Below are 19069 nucleotides of genomic sequence, written 5' to 3'. Positions count from 1 at the left end.
GGTCAGAGTCAGCATGGCAGTTCATTATATAGATGCCATTGTCAAAACTGACAGCATGTCTAAACAGCCAGCTGGAGGGAGGCCCATCATAGTAACTATCAGTATCCCCTGGGACACGATGGATTTGTAGGTAAGCCCAGAGCCTAGTGAAAGCTCCCAAGGCTACCATGCATTGATGTCTACTAGGACCAACAAAGAAAATGACCATATAGTATATTGTACAAGTGATCGCACATTCAAGTATCCTGTGGAGACATTAAAATAAAAATAGAAAAAAGTTTAATTAAAAAAAAAACTTTCATATTTCCTCCCATAAAAACTCTAAGCAATAATAAAAAGCTCACATATATCATACTACTAAAAGTGCAAACTATTAAAGTATGGCATGATTTATCCCATACGATGAACACTAAAAAAAGTACAGAATGCCAGAGTTGTGTTTTTTTATTTTGGTTACTCTACTTCTAAAAACTTCAATAAAAAAATGATCAAAAAGATGTATGCACCCCAACTGCTGCTAATAAAAACTACAGCTTGCGGATGTAAGGCAATAAGCCCTCGCACAACCCAATCGACAAAAAAAGGTGTAAGTTTCAGAATATGGCAAAAGAAATTAATGTGTTTAAAAAAATACGTTTGATTACTTTTTAAAAGTAGTAAAATATAAAAACTATATCAATTTGGCATTGCCATAGTCGTACTGACACACAGAATAAAGATAACATGACACTTTTACTGCACCATGAAAGCCATGAAAACTAAACCCCCAAATATGGCGCAATTTCAAAAAGTTTTTCACTGTATTATATAGTGTCATATGGCGTCCCCCAAAAACAAGCCCTCCTGCAGCTATGTTGACGGAAAAACAACGAAATGAGGCACAGTTCATACGAACGTATTTGCACTGTGCAGTAATCGTTCTCTATGGGCTTTAACAAATGGGCGCATGAGCTAATACGCTCACCGCTACAGAGCGTATTGGTGCATGAACTAGTGTTATTGTTCCTTTGACTATTCAAACTCCGTGCTATAGTGTCAGAATTTGATAAAAACAGTGGAAAGCCTGCCCTATCTTACCCGCACGTAGGAAAACTAGGAGTGAGAAAGAAAAGGCAAGTTCTATCTTTTCTCTCGCGTTAATAAGTAATAACTAGAGATGAGCGAACACGTTCGGCCCCGCCCCTTTTTCGCCCGAACACCGAACTTTGCGAACACCTCGGTGTTCGGGCGAAAAAGTTCGGGGGCCGCCGTGGCAGCGCGGGGGGGTGCGGCGGAGAGTGGGGGGGAGAGGGAGAGAGAGAGGGCTCCCCCCTGTTCCCCGCTACTGCCGCCCGCGCCGCCGCGCATCTCCCCGCCCCCCGGCGGCACCCAGACACTTACGCGCGAACACTGCAGTGTTCGCTAAAGCCGGTGTCCGGGTGCGGATGTGTCCGTAACGGACACGTTCGCTCATCTCTAGTAATAACCCTTTCCAATCCACTGTCTGACCTCTGAAGACATTATGATTTAAGGCTGTACAACTCCGATGTTGGAAGACATCCGTTGTGGTTCTCTTACTGTATATTGCCAGCCTCTCTGCTGTTGGAGCCTATCCAACGTGTCACCGCATGCAGTACTGGCTTTAGCCAGCAGACAGCGCTGTTGTATAATGGCAGAAAAAAGTAAGCGCCCTAGGAAATCCAGGATACAAATTGGATTGGAAAGGGTTAACGTGCGAAAATCCGAATACTGAAAACAAAATTATTTAAATCGATTGTCACGGCCGCATAACGGGACAAAAACACACCCATGTGTTTCAGCCCTGAAGTCAATTGCGCACACTTCAGCGCAACGTATTTGCGCTATAAATGAAGTAGAATTTCTCACGTATCAGCAAATTTTACAGTACTTTTTGGGCATGCAGGGCATGTTCATTTGCGCAGGGCAGACAAACACATATGCACATACCCTTTTTTTTTTACATGAGTATGTTTGAGTTTGGAATGTGAAAAACAGACTAATTTTTTAAAAAAATCCCAGCTCGCTTGCATGCAGATTAGAGATGAGCGAACGTACTCGGCCACGCCCCTTTTTCGCCCGAGCACCGCGATTTTCGAGTACTTCCGTACTCAGGCGAAAAGATTCGGGGGGCGCCGTGGGTGAGTGGGGGGTTGCAGCGGGGAGTGGGGGGGAGAGGGAGAGAGAGAGGGCTCCCCCCTGTTCCCCGCTGCTACCCCCCCGCTCCGCCACGCCTCCCCCTGGCGCCCCCCGAATCTTTTCACCCGAGTACGGAAGTACGCGAAAATCGCGGTGCTCGATCAAGTAATTACTCGAAACGAGTAGGTTCGCTCATCTCTAATGCAGATGTGATTGGCATGCGAGCGCGATTTTTTTTTAGTTTCTCTATTGAAATAACGTGCGATTTTCTAGCAAACCCCATTGCAATCGCAGTGAAAATTGCGGGTTCAAGAGTGCAATATCGGTCCGAGTTTCTCAGACCAATATTACACTTGTACGTATAAATGCAGTGAAACAGGGTGCACATGGATGTCCTCCAGGTCAGTTTTTTTTTTCTTTTGCACATTTACTTGACTGTGATTTTTTACAGTTAGCATTAAAAACTGTCTGTCTGTCTACCCCCATTGGTTGTGATGGTCAGTTTGCTGTCTATGTACAGTCTATTGCAAATATGGGTAGCATATGGATTTGAAAATCCTTGATGTGACTGAGCCATAATGGGGCAGAGATGAGGTGCTAGCAGACAGGAAGGAGCGAAACAAAAAGTTAGGTTGGGCCATATTACAGTTCCCGCTGCCCTAGGCACCAAGTCTTCATATGTCCCCATTAAAGACACATTTACATTATCACCATGATTCATTGCTTCTGAGCAATCATACTGATAATTAGGAAGTGTTAGGGTGCTCACTAATTCCCACCCAGCAATTAGTACTATTAACAAGCTGCATTCACAGGTGCTGCCCAGCAATTGCCAAGAAAATGTGGCTAACGGAGGTGGATAGTGCCAGCCTCTCCTCGCCGGCATTATGTAGAGTAACAGCTACCAATACACAAAAGGAGAGCGAGCTGTCAGTCTACGTGATATGGGTGGGGAGAAGCTCCGTTCTGGGTCAGACTTCAAAGTATGCCTAAGGGCTCTTTCCCACGAGCACATATATACGGCGATGGTGTTTTTATGTTTACACGCCTACTCCGTATAAGCACCTGAATGGGCGTATTTCCACGATCAAGGCCAGCGTTTTCTCATCCATTCACATGACCGCGAGCGTTGTTTTTAGCGAAAAAATACGCAGCACCCCGGAAAACCGTCGCTCTGCCAAAATCCTCGGGATGCCTTCCAGTGCCTATATAGAAGCACCTGTAAGCTTTTCACAGCGCTGGACGCTGCATAAATGCCCCCCCCCCTTCTCTTTCCCTGCTCCCATAGGAGCGTGAAAACGCGGCGTATATGTGCTCGTGGGACTAAAGCCTTAGGTCCATTTACAAGGAGCGATGAACACTCAAACAACAGTTTGAGTGACAGTTTTCCGCGATCATCCTTGCATAACTCTAAGTAGCTAATTAACTACTTAAGAGTTAAAGGCCATTTACACAGAGCGATGATTTATTATTATTTTTTTTTAAAAAGCAATCGCTAAAAAAGCATCATTTGAGCGATAATCGTTGCGTCTAAATGCACGGCTATCATGCACTTTTAGTGCACTGCAGGCTGATCGTTAAATTCAGGTCAACCTAAAAATCGTCCTGCAGTCTTATCAGGACTGCACGCTGAGTTCTCCATGGGGAGTGCTGATAGCATTGTTTCCCGACGGAGAACAAAGGAGCTGAATGGAGATAAGAGCCCTCTGGCTATTAACTGCTATCAGCTAAGGCTTCATTTGCACGCTAATAAGCTATTAAGTAGATGAGTAGCTACTTAATAGTTTATGCAAAATGAATGCTCAAAGCTGTCACTCAAACTGTCGTTTGAGTGATGATCACTCCATGTAAATGGGCCTTTATGCAGGTAAAGTGGAACACTGCCACGATAGATGTGAGAACAAAGCAAATATTTTGTATATGCAAACAGCCGCTTTGTTTATCTCAGTTATAAGCAATGTCCCGCTGGGAAGTCCCACCAGGAAACCAGCTGAAAGAATGCCATCAGCGCTGTCTGTTGAGAAAATCTGCGTGCGGCGCTGATAAGAGTCATCGTTAATTTCTAGCTTACTAGAAACAGTGCACGATGGCTGCGCATTTAGACACAGCAATTATCACTCAAAAGACAGCTTTTTAACAAATTTTAAGTGATAATTGTTTTCTAAATGGGTTTTTATTCTGAAGTGCTGCAGCATTTCAACATAACACATACAGGGGGGCGCTGTGTATACCTGAGTCACATTCATGTGATCAGATGCAGTCACAGGCAGAATTAAAATTAAGCGCCTATCAGGTGTTTCTTTTCCCATTTCTTCCATATGGGTCACATCACAAAACCTTTTGCCAGCTTTATTTCCCACCTTTGCAGACTTTGACACAAAGGTATCTTTAGCTGATGCTGCGATTTCTGGTTGCCCATGGTCAGGCCAGTACAGTAAGGGTGCCTGTCCATGGGCGGGTTAGAATTGCGTTCCCCGCGGCGATAATCCAGCCGCGGGGAACGCAGAGAAAGCTCCACATAGTGTTGCTATGGAGAGCGCTTCCCCCCCTGTTCACGAGCGGAGAATCATTGCGATTCTCCACTCGCGGGCGGCAAACTGCAGCATGCTGCGAATTTACAGCGATTCTCCGCGGTCAGCCTATCTGTCAGATAGGCTGACAGCGGAGATCTGTCTACCGACTCCTGCTCCCGAGTGGGATCTCCGCAACACCTGTGGACAGGCAGCCTAAGAGTACCTCCTCCGTGGTTCCACTTAGTGATAGTTAGTCCTCCAGTTTGCAGTATATAGCTGTACACTACAAGTGCAGAAGAGAAACAGTTAAGTTTTTTAATTATTTCCAGTTAAAAAAAAAAAAATTAAAAAATGTGGATTTTAAAAAATGTGGAATAAAGATGTCCAGAGCCTTTACCTTTTATTAGGTTTGTCATAATAGTTATTTAACACCTGTCTTGCCCTTAGACAACCTTCACCTGCCCTCTGTTCTTTGTTTTACACTTTGCACTCCATTCCTGGCCCAGATACTGATAAATGTATCTATTGTTAAGGAAAAGGTCAATGCCAGAGGGGTAGACCACAAGCAGCCTGCCTGTCGTCTCTAAGCAGTGGGGCTCCAGAGAGAACATTACAACACAGGCTTTTCTACTTAATGTAATGGAAAATTGTCTTTATTTTCTTATTAGTACATTTTGTGGGAAAAATACAATAATTGGGGAGTGTAAATGAATCAGAACTTAATGCACAACACTCAGCATCTTCATGAGCATCTACGTCCTGCTGACTATGGTTATACTCGGGTGGACCAAGGTTGATGTTGTCATCACTGTCCTTCCTTTATGATCTCTTGCCCCAAGAACAAGGTTAATGTCTAGCATTACAGACTACTATTAGCCCTCTCCACAAGGAGAAACCGTACCCCTCCCGAACCACACCACAGGCCGCTCACCCATTGATGAGGAGTAAGAAATCCCAAACAGCTGTCTGGGTCTATTTGCCTTCTGGAGAAGATTCCGGTTTGGCTTATATCTCAGTCATGCTGCAAAGCCTGTTAGAAGGTTGGACATTGACTTATAGGGTCGCTACCTTCTAATACATGGTGGTGTACCATAACTCATTAGCATAATAAATTTCCCAGAGGAGCCTTGCATGGTCCCTGAGTCTACTTATGCCTACTTGCTGCTCTCCATAAAGAGAAACTATACCCCTACCAAACCACATCACAGGCCGCTCACCCCGCTAACCAGAACCCTACTATGCATTGATGAGGGGTAACAAATCCAAAACAGCTGTCTGTACATGGGTCTATTTTCCATATGGAGAATATTCTGGTTTGGCTTATGTCCTTAGTGATCCCAGAGGAACGGATAGGCTAGACACTCATAGGGAAGCAACTTTCCAATATGTAGCAAAGCTGAGGCATTGTACCATCTCTAGCTACTGTACCTCCTCTTGGTTATAGTTCTCCCACTCCACTAACTACTTTCTACTGCAGTAAAGACAAGGTCCCGTCTTCACACTCCCAGGACTTGACTCAGCACACAGCTTCACTCCTCCCCCATCCCCTATCCTCAACACTGCGTCTGGAGCTGGGGGAGGAGTGAAGCTGGGCTCTGTCCCTCTAGGGCACTATTGGTCCTCTGTGATGTGATCACTGTGAGCCAATGGGTTGCCATGACAACCGGATGCCATGCACTGGTGTCCAGGCCTGCTATCGCCTGTGATCACTATTGTGACAATGCGTTGCAGTGCAGATGTACTGGAGTACATTATCATAGTGATCACAGCTTTTATGGTTTAAGTCCCCTATAGGAACATAAAAAAAGAAAAAATAAATAAATAAAAATACTGTAAAATAAAAGCACATAAAAAAATAACAAAACCCCTACAGCTCGTCACGCAAAAAATAAGCCCTCACAGAGCTCCGTCCATGCAAAATAAAGACGTTCTGGAACTTAGAATGCAACAATGTAAAGAAAAACCACTTCCATAATAAAGGATCTTTATTGCACAAAAGTGGAAAAACCTAGAATATTTTTTGGGCATTGTCATAATCGTACCAGTCCACAGGAAAATTTTATTATGTCATTTAGGGCTCAATCGCGTGGCCGTCTCGCAACGTTATACTCATCGCAGCCCCTACGCTGTGCTGGCAGAGATCACGTAGGGCTCCAATAGGCACGGCACATGCCGAGGATTATGACGGCACGGACATGCATGTGACTTTTTTCTTCAAATTCCCCCATTGCGAGGGGGCAGCATTTCAATACGAGCCCTTCAAGAGCTGCGTACGAAATGCAGGGAGGTAGAGCATGCTGAGATTTATTTCTCCTGCGTTTTATACGCAGTGTCCCCTCGAAGCTCCAATGCGGGTGTGAATAGAAGAATGAAAGTCCATAGACGCTCATTGCCTCCATTCACCACGTGGTACGCGCTGGAAAACTGCGTGTGTAATACGCAGTGACAATGCGCCCATGTGAATAAGCCCTTATGCTGTAAAAAAAAAAAAAAAAAGACAGAATTGCTGAGTTTTCTTTCCGTGCCCTCCAAAAAAAATTATAAATGTTTTACATGTTCCCAAAATGGTACCAATAAAAACTATAGGTCGTCACACAAAAAGCTAGCCTTCATGTGGCCATGTCTATGGAAAAAATAAAGATTTGGCTTTTGAAAAGTGGAGATGAAAATACCCCAAAAACCATTGCATCCTAAAGGCCCAAACAGGCCATGTCCTTACATATCCTATTGGCTGTAACGCAAAAAATAAAACGTGTATGTCACGCATATTTTATTTTTTTTTGTTTTACAGAAAAGCGTAGGAAGCGGTCCTACCCCACACAAATAGGTATACGAACGTGAGGGGTCAGCTAGGTGACCAATTGTAGTCTATGGTGCCTCACACAGTACATTTTAACGCTTCAGTTGGTTCAAACATATAAGCTTGCCAGATAGCTACAGCGTTAACGGCCCCGTCAACGTCTCATGTGCCCTTCTTGTGTTCCTCAACACATGGCGACATTTCAGCCATAGAGGTGTTACCATGGCAAACGCTGCCGTGCCGCTGTGGTTATGTGACAAGTCACCATACACGAAAGATGCCACAAGCGGGAGGGGACAGACATAATTGTAAATGGTGGTATTTCTATACCTTCCACCTGAGATGGTGGGCTGTGAGCAGGACTAGACAGAGGAAAACAAATACTGTGTTTCCTCCAAAATAAGACCTACCTCAATAATAAACCCTACCCCGATTTTATGGGGGGGGATGGTTAAAATATAAGCTCTAGCTACACTAGCTAAAAAAACAAAAACCACAATACTCACCTAGCCAGCGGCGTCTGGGTCCCTTGCGCTGTCTCCGGTGCGGACAGCATTCTCTTCTTGGTAACGGGGCTCTCAATACCCCGCTTTAACAAGCGAGTGCTGCGATTGGATCACGAACGCCACTGACTCAGCCAAGTGAATAACATCACTAAATGGCTGTGATTGGTTCGAGTGCCGGCCCTGATTATACACAAAGGTCAAGCACACACATGGATTAGCATTGCCTGTTACGAACGCTCCTGCTGTCAGCATACGTTTTGTATATACAAGACAGCTGTGTTGTTCTCGCAGTTATCAGTGGTGTCCCGCTGAGCTGATAGCTCTGAGAAACAGCAGGAGCGCCGATAAGAGTCATCGTTGATTTCTAGCTTGCGAGAGATCAACGATGTACGAACAGTGCACGATGGCCGCGCATTTAGACACAACCATTATCGCTCAAAAGATGGCTTTTGAGCGAATTTTGAGTGATAATCGTTGTGTCTACATGGGCCTTAAGTTGCATCCACTCCAGGCATTTTCCTTAGTCCTGTTGGCAGAATAGAGTGCTGACTGTGCATATTCAGCCAGCGTTCCATTCATGTTAACATCACTGTGGGGAAAGGAACCCCCCACCGTGACAGGCAGAACGGGGCACAGGAGTCATGTTCTGCAGATGTCTCATCAGTAGGGCCCCCACCAATCGGCAAGTTATTCCCTATCCTATGGAGAGGACAGAACATGTCATCTTGGTACAGCAGGAGGCGAGGGCTTACGTGTGATCGCTTCTATCCCACGAGGATGGATATAGGTAATATTAGGACCAAAAGTAAAGTCAATAACCTAAAACTCTTCTTCAGATCTATGAAATATTCTACACATAGGGCATGAAAATAAGGACACTGACATCCAATGTCAGCCCCGCAGTCGCTGATATAAATGATACGACTATTACAGATGGATGGAAATAATATAATAATCTTTATTTGTATAGCGCCAACTTATTCCGCAGCCCTTTCAAGCGCAGAAGAACACAAACAATACAACAATTACATGTGATATACCATCAGATTGAAACAAACCGGGTGGGGGTGATACAGGAGGTGCAAGGGGGGGGGGGGGGATAAGGCATGGGAGACACAGGCAGTACGGGAATTGTATATGGAAATCAGTTATTAAGAAGCAAATGTAGTGGGGGCAGTAAGGGGGTGCAGGGGTAGGGGTCGTATGCAATAGGCAGGGTGGAAGTTTTCATTTAGTTCTACAGTGGATGGGCAGCCAATGCAGTGACTGGCACAGTGCAGAGGTATCTGAGTAAGTGGATAGAAAAATGAGCCTAGCAGCTGCGTTTAGTATGGATTGTAGAGTAGCGAGTCTGGTGCAGGGAAGGCCAATGAACAGCGAGTTGCAGTAGTCAAGTCGGGAGTGGATGAGGGCGACCACAACTGTCTCTAGTGTGTCCGTGGTGAGGAACGGCCAGATTTTAGCAATATTCCTGAGGTGCAGGTGGCATGTTCGGGCCAGAGATTGGATGTGGGGGGTAAAGGAGAGGTCAGAGTCCAGTGTGACCCCCAAGGCATCGGGCATGCTGTCTGCCAGACACTGAAATGGTGATGTTAAGGGGAGGTTGGTTGGAAGGCGGAAAGATGAGAAGGTCAGTTTTAGAGAGGTTAAGTTTGAGAAAAAGGGAGAACATGTCATTAGAGACAGCAGACGGACAGTCGGTGATATTTTGGAGAAATGGTTCAGAGATGTTACGGGAGGAGGTGTATAGTTGGGTGTCGTCAGCGTAGATATGACATGACGCTGTTTAATGCTACATAAGAAACATCCATCATGTGCCACTTTTGCCTCACTTTGTTTAAGGACCAATGTATGGCATGTAATAGTAGTAGACACACACCTTCATCAGTATGACAATTTTGAATGTATGGTCGGTGACACGCTACCATATTTCCGATCCAGTTCTGAGTCTCGAGTACATAAGTGTGCACCATCCCAGCTGTGTGACTTTCCCAAACTTTCAGCACCATAGATCCCTTCAGGTTGGGTCAGGAAACCCTATGGACAGTCCGGGACATACTTCCATCTTATAGGCAAAAAACTGGTGGAAATATGGTGGTGTGCCACGGGCCTACAGAGGAGGCACTACGAATCTTCTAACACTCTTCAAGTCCTGGAAGGAGAACTGGAGCCCGGATCCTTTCTTGTAGATTTCAGCCTAGAAGAGATAAATGCAATTTCTGGTCAGAAACTAAAAATCTGGAGAGTTCTATACTAAATCCACATGTATGCAAATGTAGCTGCCATTTAATTACAGCGTACACAGATTTCGCTCATCTTTCAGCACTTTTTAAAGGAGTTTTCCGACACTACAACATTGATGACCTATCCTCTGCACAAGTAGCTCCGACCGCTGTTGCTCAATTGATCCAACTGTGACGTGATCAAAAGATATTGATGGGCTGCTGTGGAAGCCTGCGGCATAGTGCAAGCCAGGGATGGCGCAGGTTCAGGACAGCCTGCAACAAGACTTACTACACTAACACTGAAAGCTAAATATTCTACAAGTAATCGTTAGCTCAAGCTTATTGGAACTTAAAGAAAAAATTAACATCTGACCATCTAGTTGCAGCTCCGCAGAAACATCCCACGGCCTCATAGCTGCATTTAAAGGGGGTTTCCACTCTTTTCGTAGCGACTATTCCAAATAGTGCAGTGTTGTCCTATTGAAGTGAATGAAAAGTAAACATTGAAGAGACTGCAGCTCCAGTTGATTGGTGGGAATGCAGGGAGTTGGCCTTCTGATCAGATATTGATGAACTATCCTCAGCAGAGGCCATCAATAGTTGATGGTGAGGGTCCGCTGCTTGGGATCCCACCTTTCGGCTGTTTGAATTGACAGTGGTGCTACTGTCAGGGAAATTCTGCGTACCGCACCAATCAGGCCCACCCCAATGCCAATACTGGGAAAACAGCCAAGCACACGGCCTTCGTATCCGGTTCTGTATCATCTCTGAATTTCAGGACACATCTCTCTTGGCCTTGCAAAGCCTTGGCATATGGGATATGATTTTTAAGGCTACATATTAAGTTTTTGTACTATAGCATAGAATTAGTATGTATAGAAAAATAGAATTAGTATACATATAAAAAGAAAGACATAACGATATATATATATAAAATTTGTATTTTCTACCTACAAATGTATATATTTCCCTCTCACTTGGGTGAGCGCCGCTCTCACTACACTGAATACCAGACATAGTGCTGTACATTTCATGGCGCTATACCTGGTGGAGCAGCTCAACCTCAGTCATATAGTCACTTAAATGGGACCTAGTTGGTTTCAGGCCATGTGACAAACGAACATGACGTCACAAGCCTCAGAAGATGTTGTGAAACTTGCTCGAGTGCCGCAGCCTCTTCAACCAGCTGATTGGCGGTACTGAGCAGGAGGCCCCCCCAATCTGAAATGGATAACCTGTTTTGAGTATAGGTCATCAATATTGGAGTCCTGAAGAACCTCTTGCATATACCCCTATAGAGAGAAGATGAGTTAATTTAGGTTTAATCATCCTCTCATTCTACATATGGGGGCCTGAATTTTAAGGATACCATTTTGGGGTACATATAAATTACAGTAGAGCCATTATTTAGTATCCCCCCAGTAATAATAAAAAATAATAATATATATATATTTATTAGTGTTAGCTTGGTTAGTCATTTCCTTCTATCTGAATCTCATGGCGTCTTTTTCCTCAGATGGTCATGTGATCTCAATTCTTACCAACTCAGATCTACTTGGGGTTGTGTTCATTTTCTAGTCAATTTCTCAGTCTGTATGATGCTGTTACACAGGATTGGCTGCAGGGGGCACAGTGACTCCTGTCATAGTTACTAATGATGATTAAGCGCTGCAGAATAAGTTGGCGCTATACAAATAAAGATTATTATGATCACACAGCTATGATAGAGGAGATCACAGCTCACTCTCCTGGCTGTATACTTATGGTCTGTTGCTTATTTAGAAGACTATAGGAGCTAATGATAATTAAATTGTCATCTCCTGCGTAAAAAAAAAAAAATGGTATAGCTGTGCATGTGTGATGCATCATGGGATAAATGCTTTAAATTTTGTGCCGTTTGCCGTGTAATAAACTATGTTAGTATCTGGGTCAGAGCTATTACAGAGGATACAAATTTTATGGTTCGTCGTACTACAATCTTTTTCTGCAAATTAAAAACGTATCTTTCCATTGGCCGAGGTTAGAGGGGCAAGCTATCACACGTGCCTCTTGTGCACCCCACACTGGTACCTCAGCATCACACCACTCCCCGTGTGCCTGAAGCGCACCCCCACACTGCTAAACAGCATCTCACCATTCAGTTACACCTCCAAACAAACATCCCACAGACCTACATGTGCATTTATAGGAGTTTCCGGGAATTTACCACTGATGACCTATCCTCAACAGTTGATTAGTGGGGGTCTGCACTCAGGATTCCTATTGATCACCTCATCCGCGGGTGCACCGTCAGTGCAGTGTGATGTCTGCATGGGGGTCGGAACTGGAAGTATAACAGAAGGCACCACGCACACTGAAATCTATGGGAGCCATGCCTTCCATTACACTTTTGGATCCAACTCCAATGGGTCATTCCAGGACAAATCCCCCAAAGGGCAACACCCAACCTTTTTACATTTTTACAAAGCTTCGCACATTTGTTTCTTACTAGAATGCTAATAAAAATCTGAAGTTTCAGACCCATCAGGTCATGAGGTTAAGAATTACAGGGGCAAAGTTTTTGTAGGTGACAGAGGACCACTGTTTTTGATAAGTAATATCTCAGAAACTATTGGGTGTAGGAACATGTGCAAGGTGCGACTCTCCCCAATAATATGTAGATTTATAACTAGAGATGAGCGAGCATACTCGCTAAGGGCAATTACTCTAGAAAGCATTGTCCTTAGCGAGTACCTGCCCGCTCGGAAGAAAAGATTCGGGGGCCGGCGCGGGCGAGTGGTGAGTTGCGAGAGGGGGGGGGGGGGGGGGGGGAGAGAGAGAGAAATCTCCCCTCCGTTCCTCCCCGCCGCTCCCTGCCCCCCCCGAATCTTTTCTTCCGAGCGGGCAGGTACTCGCTAAGGACAATGCTTGCTTGAGTAACTGCCCTTAGCGAGTATGCTCGCTCATCTCTACCCAAACTATTTCCAATGCAAGCTAAACTACAACAAAATTCCCAATTTTTATTGTAATATATATATCCATCCATCCCATACACTGAAATTTCTCTCTCTAAGGGTGGATTCAGACGACCTTATATCGGCTCGGTTTTCACACCGAGCCGATATACAGTATCCTCATCTGCAGGGGGGACGGGGGGGAGGATGGAAGAGCCAGGAGCAGGCACTGAGCTCCCGCCCCCTCTCTGCCTCCTCTCCACCCCTCTGCACTATTTGCAATGACAGGAGGCGGGACAGGGGTGGTGCTAAGTGTCGAGAATTAGCCCCGCTCCATCCCGCCTCTCCCCATTGCAAATAGTGCAGAGGGGTGGAGAGGAGGCAGAGAGGGGGCAGGAGCTCAGTTCCTGCTCCTGGCTCTTCCAGACTCCCCCCCTGCAGATGAGGACGACGTATATCGGCTGGGCGTGAAAACCGAGACGATATACGTTCGTGTGAATCCAGCCTAAATTCTTGAGACTATTCTTTGTAGTTTAGGTGAAGACCGTTCTTGATGACCAGCTCTATACCATCAATAGAGATGAGCGAGCCTAAGGCAAACCACTTGAGCGAGTAGTGCCTTATGCGAGTACCTGCCCGCTCGTCTCTACAGATTCGATTCGATTAATGATTGCTAAGCTGAACAATCTGTATATCCAATAGCAGACAAGAAGCAGGTTCAGGTGTATCTGGTCAGATTTGATACTATTAAATGGGTATCGGTATACAGTCGCTCACCAGACAGCTGGATAGTTTGACTCAATTCCGCAAAAATTTATAATTTGTTACAATTTTATTTCAACTTAACAGGGTTTAAAAAAATATGTTATAAATCCACATATTATGAAAGGAATGACACCCGGCACATCTTTCTACACCCAACTGATCAAACATTATGGTTCTCAGTGACCTTTAATAAGCTGACCCTCCTGTATGTGACACCATGACCTGCCGGGGCTGAAAATTCAGATTTTTTAAATATGCATTCTAGAAAACAAAATGTAAAGTTTTCTAAAGTTCAGAGAGGGGCGGGGGTGGGGTGTTCCCTCTCGGGTGATTGGTCCAGAAATCACCCCAATGGGGATGTCCAGCCAAGCTGCAGATGGGAACAATACCTTCTATTACACCTTCCCAGCTCCAATGGGGACGTCCACCTCGGTTGCATGGATCATCAGGCATCCAGAGTGGCGGACCCCCACAGACAACTACTGAGGACAGATTATAGTAAATTCCCAGAAACCCCTTTACAATTTCACCAACTCCCCCCACATGCATCACAAGTCTAACTACAAACTCTCCATATGCATCAGCGACCCCCACGTGCTCCTCAGTTCACCCCATTAAACCCACCCTGTGTACCCCACAAGCATCACCACCCTACTAACACCCTAAGCTCCCCATATGCTTGTCAACTCACTCCCCCAAAACTTCCCCCCAACACCCCCTGTGCAGCTCCACGGACATCCCAAACTCTCCTGGAGCTTTCTAATTAACCCTCTCAGCACCGCCTCCTCCCCAGCGCCTCCATACCTGGTTCTATGGGCTGCATCTTCTTCCGAACTCTGGAAACTCTGCACAGTCCGTCACGAGACTGAAGGCGGTCACCTGACCTTCTGACGTCAGCAGGACAGTGCCGCGTATGGGAGTTGCATTACCATCTCTACCCTCCCGCGGGATGCATATTAACACATTCTGCCGCAGTTCTACAGCGCGGCCGATTCAGCCAATCAGCTGGCTGGAATCGGCACCACGTGACACAGCGGCGTGCCCGCGCATTGCCGTGCACGATGAGCTGTGCCCGCGCGTCACGTGGGCTGTGACGTCACCGTGCCTTGCATTTGCCCGCGGATTTTGAACAGTATTGATCTACGGAGGAAGCAAGCTGATGGTTGGAGCCTTTTCCCCAATTTACAAGATGGGAGAGTAAGATTTGTGCGCTACGTGTGGTGAGTACCCACCTGAGATTTGTGCGCTGTGCGCTACGTGTGGAGACGCGGTTACCTGAGATTTGTGCGCTGTGCGCTACGTGTGGAGACGCGGTTACCTGAGATTTGTGCGCCGTGCGCTACGCTGTGCGCTACGTGTGGAGACGCGGTTACCTGAGATTTGTGCGCTGTGCGTGTGGAGACGCGGTCACCTGAGATTTGTGCGCTACGTGTGGAGACGCGGTTACCTGAGATTTGTGCGCCGTGCGCTACGCTGTGCGCTACGTGTGGAGACGCGGTTACCTGAGATTAATGCGCCGTGCGCTACGCTGTGCGCTTCGTGTGGAGACGCGGTTACCTGAGATTAATGCGCTGTGCGCTACGCTGTGCGCTACGTGTGGAGACGCGGTCACCTGAGATTTGTGCGCCGTGTGCTGCGCTGTGCGCTACGTGTGGAGACGCGGTTACCTGAGATTTGTGCGCTGTGCGCTACGCTGTGCGCTACGTGTGGAGACGCGGTTACCTGAGATTTGTGCGCTATGTGTGGAGACGCGGTTACCTGAGATTTGTGCGCTGTGCGCTACGTGTGGAGACGCGGTTACCTGAGATTTGTGCGCCGTGCGCTACGCTGTGCGCTACGTGTGGAGACGCGGTTACCTGAGATTTGTGCGCTGTGCGTGTGGAGACGCGGTCACCTGAGATTTGTGCGCTACGTGTGGAGACGCGGTTACCTGAGATTTGTGCGCCGTGCGCTACGCTGTGCGCTACGTGTGGAGACGCGGTTACCTGAGATTAATGCGCCGTGCGCTACGCTGTGCGCTTCGTGTGGAGACGCGGTTACCTGAGATTAATGCGCTGTGCGCTACGCTGTGCGCTACGTGTGGAGACGCGGTCACCTGAGATTTGTGCGCCGTGTGCTGCGCTGTGCGCTACGTGTGGAGACGCGGTTACCTGAGATTTGTGCGCTGTGCGCTACGCTGTGCGCTACGTGTGGAGACGCGGTTACCTGAGATTTGTGCGCTATGTGTGGAGACGCGGTTACCTGAGATTTGTGCGCCGTGCGCTACGCTGTGCGCTACGTGTGGAGACGCGGTTACCTGAGATTAATGCGCCGTGCGCTACGTGTGGAGACGCGGTCACCTGAGATTTGTGCGCTGTGCGCTACGTGTGGAGACGCGGTCACCTGAGATTTGTGCGCCGTGCGCTACGCTGTGCGCTATGTGTGGAGACGCGGTCACCTGAGATTTGTGCGCCGTGCGCTACGCTGTGCGCTACGTGTGGAGACGCGGTTACCTGAGATTTGTGCGCCGCGCGCTACGTGTGGAGACGCGGTTACCTGAGATTTGTGCGCTGTGCGCTACGCTGTGCGCTATGTGTGGAGACGCGGTCACCTGAGATTTGTGCGCCGTGCGCTACGCTGTGCGCTACGTGTGGAGACGCGGTTACCTGAGATTTGTGCGCCGCGCGCTACGTGTGGAGACGCGGTTACCTGAGATTTGTGCGCTGTGCGCTACGCTGTGCGCTATGTGTGGAGACGCGGTCACCTGAGATTTGTGCGCCGTGCGCTACGCTGTGCGCTATGTGTGGAGACGCGGTTACCTGAGATTTGTGCGCCGTGCGCTACGTGTGGAGACGCGGTTACCTGAGATTTGTGCGCTATGTGTGGAGATGCGGTTACCTGAGATTTGTGCGCCGTGCGCTACGCTGTGTGCTATGTGTGGAGACGCGGTTACCTGAGATTTGTGCGCCGTGCGCTATGTGTGGAGACACGGTTACCTGAGATTTGTGCGCCGTGCGCTACGCTGTGCGCTATGTGTGGAGACGCGGTTACCTGAGATTTGTGCGCCGTGCGCTACGCTGTGCGCTATTTGTGGAGACGCGGTTACCTGAGATTTGTGCGCTGTGCGCTACGCTGTGCGCTACGTGTGGAGACGCGGTTACCTGAGATTTGTGCGCTGTGCGCTACGTGTGGAGACGCGGTCACCTGAGATTTGTGCGCTGTGCGCTACGTGTGGAGACGCGGTCACCTGAGATTTGTGCGCCGTGCGCTACGTGTGGAGACGCGGTCACCTGAGATTTGTGCGCTGTGCGCTACGTGTGGTGAGCACGTCACCTGAGATTTGTGCGCTGTGCGCTACGTGTGGAGACAACACCCAAGATTTGTGCGCTACGTGTGGTGAGTACGTCACCTGAGATTTGCGCGACGCCACCTGGCGCAACCTGTCTTTTTTTGCAGATTTGTGCGCCTTATTGCAAAATTACGTGTGGAGAGGATCCTGACGTTTGGACGCGTTTCGAGAAGAATTTCGCTTTGCTAGGACACCACCTGACATCACTCAGCGAGGTAAGCTGTTGCATCTGCCCAAATTTTCATCGCGTGCATCTGCTCATATGCGCATATTTGGCGCATATTTGCAGGTTTTCGCTTGCATCTGCTGATATGCGCATATTTGCAGGTTTTCGCTTGCATGTGGTGATATGCTCTCCGTTTTCCACAGGACGACTCGTGTGGAGAGGAACCTGACATTTGGCTGCGTTTTGTACAACGTACGGAACCGGAGATGGGCGTTTTAGGTGCTGATCTCACATTTGCCCCCCGCCTTTTGGAGAGGACGACTCTTCTGGAGAGGAATTTCGCTTCGCTAGGACACCACCTGACGTCACTCGGCGAGGTAAGCTGCTGCATCTGCCACATTTTTCATTGCTTGCATCTGCTCATATGTACATGCATGCCTGTATGCGTACATGCATGCATGCCTGTATGCGTACATGCATGTATGCGTGCGTGCATGCATGCCTGTATGCGTACACGCATGCCTGTATGCGTACACGCATTCATGCCTGTATGCGTGCATGCATGCCTGTATGCGTACACACATTCATGCCTGTATGCGTGCGTGCATGCCTGTATGCGTGCGTGCGTGCCTGTATGCGTGCGTGCATGCATGCCTGTATGCGTGCGTGCCTGTGTGCATGCCTGTATGCGTATATGCGTGCATGCCTGTATGCGTGCCTGTATGCGTACATGTGTGCATGCCTGTATGCGTACGTGCGTGCTTGTGTGCGTACGTGCGTGCCTGTGTGCGTGCGTGCGTGCCTGTGTGCGTGCGTGCGTGCCTGTGTGCGTGCGTGCGTGCCTGTGTGCGTGCGTGCGTGCCTGTGTGCGTGCGTGCGTGCCTGTGTGCATGCATGCGTGCGTGCGTGTATGTATACGTGCGTGCGTGGATACGTGCGTGCGTGGATACGTGCGTGCATGCGTGTATACGTGCATGCCTGTGTGTGTATACATGCGTGCGTGCATGCCTGTATGTATGTATGTCTAATTCTTCTGTCCAGGTTGGGGGAGTAGTGGTCATTGTAAGTGGGTTGAGCGGATCTAGGAATCAGTAATAATGGTGGGATGTGACTGTTAACCTGCTGATTTCTCATTTCCTGCAGATCTGATGTCCTTGAGAACGGGAAGGCTGGCGGACAGTGAAGAGACCCTCGACGTTCAGCAATCTTGAAACCCTTCTTTTTATGAACTGTTTTTTCCCAGTGACTCCCTTTTTTTTTTAATACGTTTAAAAAAAAAAAAAAGAATTATGACGGAGGATCCTGAAAAACTGCGCAATATTTTACTGCAATCCAGTAAACAGAAAAGACCCATAAACACAGCCGCCTTTGGTCTATATCACGGAATGAACCTTGTTGTAACATCCACACTAGCAATAAATTATAAAATCTGAATTGGGTGGAGTCTGTCGTGTTTTGACTATACGTTGCAGTTGGCGGTGTGCCCTGTCCTGCTCCTGATGCAGTTGGCGGTGTGCCCTGTCCTGCTCCTGATGCAGTTGGCGGTGTGCCCTGTCCTGCTCCTGATGCAGTTGGCGGTGTGCCCTGTCCTGCTCCTGATGCAATTGGAGGTGTGCCCTGTCCTGTTCCTGATGCAGTTGGCGGTGTCTGTTATGTGGCATGTGTATGACTCCTGTTCTGTGGTGTGGCTCCTCGGA

General features: G+C 47.6%; 2 long non-coding RNA genes across 4 annotated transcripts; one reads left to right on the top strand and one right to left on the bottom strand.

Moving 5' to 3' along the window:
• Positions 1–8892: 8892 nt before the first annotated feature.
• LOC136632255 (uncharacterized) lies at positions 8893–14823 on the bottom strand. Its single transcript, XR_010793150.1, has 2 exons — positions 14683–14823; positions 8893–10152 (listed from the first exon to the last, which is right to left on the bottom strand). It is a non-coding gene; the product is annotated as an uncharacterized lncRNA (long non-coding RNA).
• An 8-nt stretch (positions 14824–14831) lies between these two features.
• Positions 14832–18806, top strand: LOC136632253 (uncharacterized). 3 transcript variants are annotated; one of them, XR_010793145.1, is made up of 4 exons: positions 14832–15098; positions 17314–17421; positions 17576–17749; positions 18516–18806. It is a non-coding gene; the product is annotated as an uncharacterized lncRNA (long non-coding RNA). The 3 variants fall into 3 exon arrangements; XR_010793146.1 differs by lacking the exon at positions 14832–15098 and adding an exon at positions 17146–17253; XR_010793144.1 differs by lacking the exon at positions 14832–15098 and having other exon boundaries at positions 17150–17421.
• The last annotated feature ends 263 nt before the right edge of the window (positions 18807–19069 follow it).

Source organism: Eleutherodactylus coqui, chromosome 6, assembly GCF_035609145.1.
Source record: "Eleutherodactylus coqui strain aEleCoq1 chromosome 6, aEleCoq1.hap1, whole genome shotgun sequence".
In the NCBI taxonomy this organism is placed as follows: domain Eukaryota; kingdom Metazoa; phylum Chordata; class Amphibia; order Anura; family Eleutherodactylidae; genus Eleutherodactylus; species Eleutherodactylus coqui.
Note: the sequence above shows the minus strand (reverse complement) of the source record. Positions and strands in the feature narration are given on the sequence as shown.